The sequence below is a fragment of the Asterias amurensis genome, chromosome 15, assembly GCF_032118995.1.
Source record: "Asterias amurensis chromosome 15, ASM3211899v1".
In the NCBI taxonomy this organism is placed as follows: domain Eukaryota; kingdom Metazoa; phylum Echinodermata; class Asteroidea; order Forcipulatida; family Asteriidae; genus Asterias; species Asterias amurensis.
Genome location: NC_092662.1, coordinates 14374294 through 14380293, shown reverse-complemented (window position 1 = coordinate 14380293; position 6000 = coordinate 14374294). Strand labels below are relative to the sequence as shown.

Genomic DNA, 6000 nt, shown 5'->3' with positions numbered 1-6000 from the left:
CCTAGGTAAATGTCAAAGACAAATGTTCTTAGTGTATCCGAACATACAGTGTAAGCATAGAATAAACAAATCTGTGAACATTTACTCAATTGGTCATCGAAGTTGCAAGAGAATAATGAAAGAGAAAATCTCCCTTGTTGAACAAAGTTGTGTGCTTTCAGATGTTTAATAAAGGGCTTCAGGCCTGAAGTCTTTTAATGTGTTTTTTTGTTTTTGTAAACTGTTACTTCAGAGGGAGCCATTTCTCCCAATATTTTATATTATAACACCCCTTGCAAGTATTCTGCCTGCTCATTGGTTTAAAGCGCGTCACATGACATGTCTTAGTTTTGCTAGACGACGGCCGTGTGATAGTGCGTCGGTTTGCCATGCGCTAGTCCGAAGACTAGCACACGGCGCCGTGCGCTAGTCCGACAGACTAGCACACGGCGTGCAGTACCCAGACGTCCGTTGCGTGTACGAGGATGATAAATTAATAGTCTGTAACCATTTCGGATTGCACGACACTACATGCAACACAGTAAGTAAAAGTGTTTGCAATCTGTGTTCGCGTCGTCCGTGGATTGTAGCATTCAGGTCTGTAACTTGATAATAATAGTAAGCTATTTGCACCACTGCTCACTCGCGGGCTCAAGACTCTACATTTAGGTTTAGATATGGGTGTAAACGATTTGGGGTGTAGAATCCCGAGTCCGGAGTTTTCCCTCTCTTACAACTGTCCCTGTGGAATGGATAAGTGGGATGCAAAAAAAAAAAAAAGGGAAAATGTTACACAGGTTTAAAAGGTGTTGTACCCTACTCAGACCATGGAGGTTTTCTTCCTCCATGCTCAGACGTACTGTCAAACCGGCCCAGTGGCCAAACCTCACCGTACGCATATTTAGCCATTACAAACTTCTAAATTTGAATTAAATACATTGTACTGATTTTGCTATTTACTTTGAAATAGGGGGACCACGGACCATATCCAAATGTTTTGGACCAAATAATGTGGAAGTTGTGCCCCTCACTAAACAACCAGACGGACTTTTAGGGAGGGGTACACCAAGTAGGAGGGTTAACAGTTCTCATACTGATCGTTTTTTTTTTTTGTTTTTTTTTAATAAATGATATAAATTAGTAACGGCGGCCAACTGGATTTTTTCTTCTTTTTTTCTTTTCAAGTGATTTGTACATGTACACTGCTAAACCCTTGGTGTTTCGTTCGGCGTGTTTTGTAAATGCCGATAGATTCGCCCACTGCGCGACGCATTTACGTCCTGCGCTGATAATAATTGCATAATTCTGACACGTCGCCGCAAGCAGAGATGAATAACGTACGCCCCCCTACCCTGTCTCTATGAAACGGCTTTGAGAATTCAAGCCATCCATAGCATCATGTTGCTGACGTGGCACGAATTAATGCCGATAGATTCGCCCACTGCGCGACGCATTTACGTCCTGCGCTGATAATAACACACTACAATAAGACACTGGTGGCCCAAGGACCGAAACTCGTTTTAAGGCACATGGCTTAGAGGCCCTAGAATCATGTTTAAATTCATGTTTTATTTTGTTTTATTTTTGTTCTTTGTTTTGTTCACATTTAGTAAATAATCCACCCTGTGCGGCAAGTTCATCTCACAGTCTCGGGGGCCCACCCCCATAGGTTTCTAGAATATTTCTTGACCCCTCTAAATAAAACAAGAGGAACAGGGACCAAAAATTTGCTTTAGTGCACAAGGCATACACTGATATTCAAATTTACAAAGTGACATTATACGTACTCCATCTTGTCGGGGCAAGTTCATCTTACAAACTCGGGGCACATCACCATTATACGTTATCTGCGAGGCAGAACCATCTTATCATCTCGTGCCCATCCCCATAATATTATTTCATTCGCGAGGCCAATTATATAGCAAATGACTATTGATAATAATATAAATTCCTTTGCAAGTATTATTTGAACTTTCTTTGAGGCCAAATCATCTCACCGCCTCGGGGCCCATCCCCATAGTACTTCATCTGTGAGGCCAAATCATCTCACCACCTCGGGGCCCATCCCCATAGTACTTCATTTGTGAGGCCAAATTATCTCACCACCTCGGGGCCCATCCCCATAGTACTTCATCTGTGAGGCCAAATATTCTCACCACCTCGGGGCCCATCCCCATAGTACTTCATTTGTGAGGCCAAATTATCTCACCACCTCGGGGCCCATCCCCATAGTACTTCATCTGTGAGGCCAAATCATCTCACCACCTCGGGGCTCATCCCCATAGTACTTCATCTGTGAGGCCAAATCATCTCACCACCTCGGGGCCCATCCCCATAGTACTTTTATCTGTGAGGCCAACTCATGGCGTATAGTAATCTGGGCCGCCCACATGTGGGAGTCAAGCTAACAGCTCCCAGCTGCTCAAGCCTGCTGTCGTCGCCTTCCTCACCATCGCCGTGGGACTTCCTCTGCTGACTTGGCACACAAATTAGACCTCAGGGCGGATAGCAGTCGCCGTGGGGTCCTCTCGGCTTTCCCAGTGTAACCCGGGTGGAAAGACAGGTGTCGATATAGTCTTGGTGCAAGACGTTTCTCGTTTTCTTATATCACGCACACCGCGGCCAATTCACCGACACCGCGCGCAACGACTCACCTGACTCGGTGAGTGGACTATAAGTCAGGTGAGTCGTTGCGCGCGCTTTCGGTGAATTGGCCGCGGTGTGTGTGAAAAGGAAACGAGAAACGTCTTGCACCAAGACTAGTGTCGATACGACCCGGCACTGGTGCTGCTGCAGGGGTTGCCGGAGGGGAACCGCGGTACGGCGTCCTCAACCGCCTGAAGGGGCCCAGCCCTCGCGGTGACTGTCGCCGTACAGTCGGTATGTCGACTGGCGCCTATAGCCATAATGTAAGACGGTGCTATACATATCCACTATTCCCGCTGCCAAATAGCTTCGATGGGTTACCATGGCTGACGAGCCTCACCTGCCCGGGTTTGAAATCAGAGTTTTCCTTCTCCTAGGTGGGCTGCCTCCCATGGCTAACGAGCCTCACCTGCCCAGGTTTGAAATCAGAGTTTTCCTTCTCCTAGATGGGCTGCCTTCCTAGGCCTACGAGCCCCATCTGCCCGGAGCAATCTGGTTTTAAGGCGCCAGTAATACTTACGTAGGCATGTTGCATACCCATTGTTGTCATCCCAGCCTGATCTCTACAACTCAAACTGATGTTTATATCCCGTGACTCTTCAGGTAATGGATAATTAATAAATATTGCTTACTCAGGCTTGTCTCATGACACTACAGCGATTTTTACACACTCATGACTGTTTCTTAATTAATATTATACCAGCACTAATGCAGTCAATGCTATCAATAAAAGCTTCTATCATTTTAAATGGCCACAAATCTTTTGATATGCCGCACAGTTTCTTTCAAATAGTCTTTCTGAGCATATTCGCCAGGCCAATTCTTTTCACTGTTTTAAATCACGGTTGAACTCATTGTTTGAAACTGCTGATTTGTAATCTGCTTAATTGTAATTGCACCTTTCTCTCATTGCACAAATAATTTATATCTTTATGCTCTGAGAGACTTATGGAATTTGGCGATTTTAAAAGCTACATCCACAAGTGATTCCTAGCTGACTGGGCCCGTTCCGCTTTGTCCATCCAACTTTGCTTGGTAAATGATATTACATATGTACATGTGAAGACGGCCCCCTTATTTGGCCGCCCCATATGGTCACCATCGAGCCAAGTGATGGCTACATTTAAGGACGTAACATTTACATGACCATGAAGTGTTTCTTTGAGCGGCAAATGACACAATCTTTGTGCCAAGGTTTCCAATTTTGTTACAGTGTCTTTACATGGCTCGCTTCCAAATGTTGATCGGCTTCGTCGCGAGTACCATCTACCAGACCTTTGAAACACCGGGGGACGACTCTAAACTTTCAAAGCACTCCTCGGAAGCTTATGCTGCATGGCTCACAGCGGCCCCATTTATGCCTCCGCATTTTCGAAATTCCTGGAAGAAATCAATTCAATTCAAATAAAATACACCTGTATTTCCATTCTTCCATGAGAAATATCGACAGTAACATGTGCAACGGAATCAGGCCAAATGTCAGTAAGTTTGTAACAGTAAACGTACATGTTATTAATGAAATAAGTCGTTTGGATAAGCAGGCTTATAATAAAAATAAACAAAAGGACCGGCACTGCCTGTTGTTGGTCTTTTAGGAGCGTACAAAATGCCGAACCCTGAACTATCTGCTCAAACCAAGACTAATCGTATTGATCCAGCCTAAATTCGGTGGCTATCTTTTACTGCTTTCCAAACCATTAGTCTTACCATTAAACCAACAGTTCTATTCAGAACCACCCCAACTCATTAGAGTAAGTCACTACATGGTGTTGCCGCAAACTTTTCCATATCGTATTTGCACCATGCAAAGTTTCAAATCCTACTTAGGCCTACCATTGTTTAACCCCACAGCGAATGTGTGGGACTCGAACAAAGAAGCTAGTGACTTTGCTCACCTGGACAATCTCTGACACATTTCTTGCGAGTTAAGTCCATGGCTCAGTGACCACAGATTCGACAAACACTGATGACCGGTGTAGGCGAGCTGAAAAGCCGCGTTCGCAGAGCATACTGAAAACGGTTCAGTGCATTCAGGATTTAAATACCGGTGATCTATTCATGGTCTGAGGTTCAAGAAGGCACAACCAGTGTACACAAAAGGTCCCTTTGTACGCCATCTAAACCCATTTAAATTAAAATTGCCCCAAAGTAAACATGGTACCGAAAATGGTAAACGAAAATACAATTCGCAAATTGTGTGCATTATTTTATACGATGAGCCGATGAAACTGGCACGTTGAATTTATTATTACTTTAAGGGGGTTCCTTTCTGCATTTGACTATAGTTCCCTTTAATACGTTTTCGTTTACGTTGGTTACTCGGCAGACTCCTGAAGGGAGGACCCGATGTATACAAAAGGCCGCAAATTATTTGACCCGGCTGACATGGAATAATTTTAAATGGATGAAAAGGCAATGAAATACGAAGAAATGATGGTATCTACTACCAGCTCTGAAGGAAAACTTTCCCCGTGTGCCCCCTATGTTAATACTCCCTGATGTGTACCAGTATGCACCATTCTGCTCTAAAACCGCACTGCTGTGCCATAGGGCATGTTCTACAATAGCGCAAGGAGACACACCAAGGCGGCACCGACGATCCTTCTTCGTAAACCAACCCCTCGCTTGTGCCAGCAAACTTAAGGCTGTAACACGGCGGAAATACCCCGAATAAAACATGTACCTTTTCGGGGTTATACCCTTAGTCACTTTACTTCATGATTAATTGTATACATCACCCGAAATCCCTTCAGAATATTGCGCTCAATAAGGCCTCTATGTGTTTCTGATCCTCCAACCGGAGACGAACCAGTTCACGTCCAGCTGCGGGTACGCCAGAAACGCGAATGATTTGAACCATGCGAACCATTGCACGCTTTTACTCGTGCAATGGTTAAAAACTATGACTCCCTCGGTGATCCCCGGAGCGTTCTATTTTCCCTCGACTTCGCCTTGATGGCCTCAGTTAGTAATCGCTTAGACATTAATGTATATTTTCTAGCGATGTGTCTTTTTCTAATTGTTTAATTCCGGGGCTGAGAGAAACCCGCCCCGTTTGTGGATTTATTAGTTGCCTTATTCTTTGAATAACTCGTAGGCATAAGCACTGTATATATTAACGTTTATTTTATTGCCATGTTATTGTTTCTCATTTAATATTATTGGATTCTATACTTTGATGTCGGGAGAATAACAACTGTCAACTTCTTGTTCTTCTCCGACAGATTGCGAATAAAGCCCAGAGGCCAGATAACTAAGATATGTTTCCACATTAAAATCTTTCATTTAAACCGGTCACAAAATGGTTATCCAACAGCTATCCATTGCTCGTTACCAAGTAAGTTTTTATGCTAGCAATAATTTTTTAGTAATTGC

The 6000-nt window shown here is 44.0% G+C and overlaps 1 protein-coding gene across 1 annotated transcript in view; it reads right to left on the bottom strand.

The window, feature by feature from the left end:
• Nucleotides 1–3962: 3962 nt before the first annotated feature.
• Nucleotides 3963–6000, bottom strand: part of LOC139947972 (uncharacterized) — a 36993-nt gene continuing 34955 nt past the window's right edge. Inside the window, exon 8 of the mRNA XM_071945882.1 lies at nt 3963–4005. The gene's annotated coding sequence lies outside the window, so the exon portion shown is untranslated. The remainder of the gene's footprint in view (nt 4006–6000) is intronic.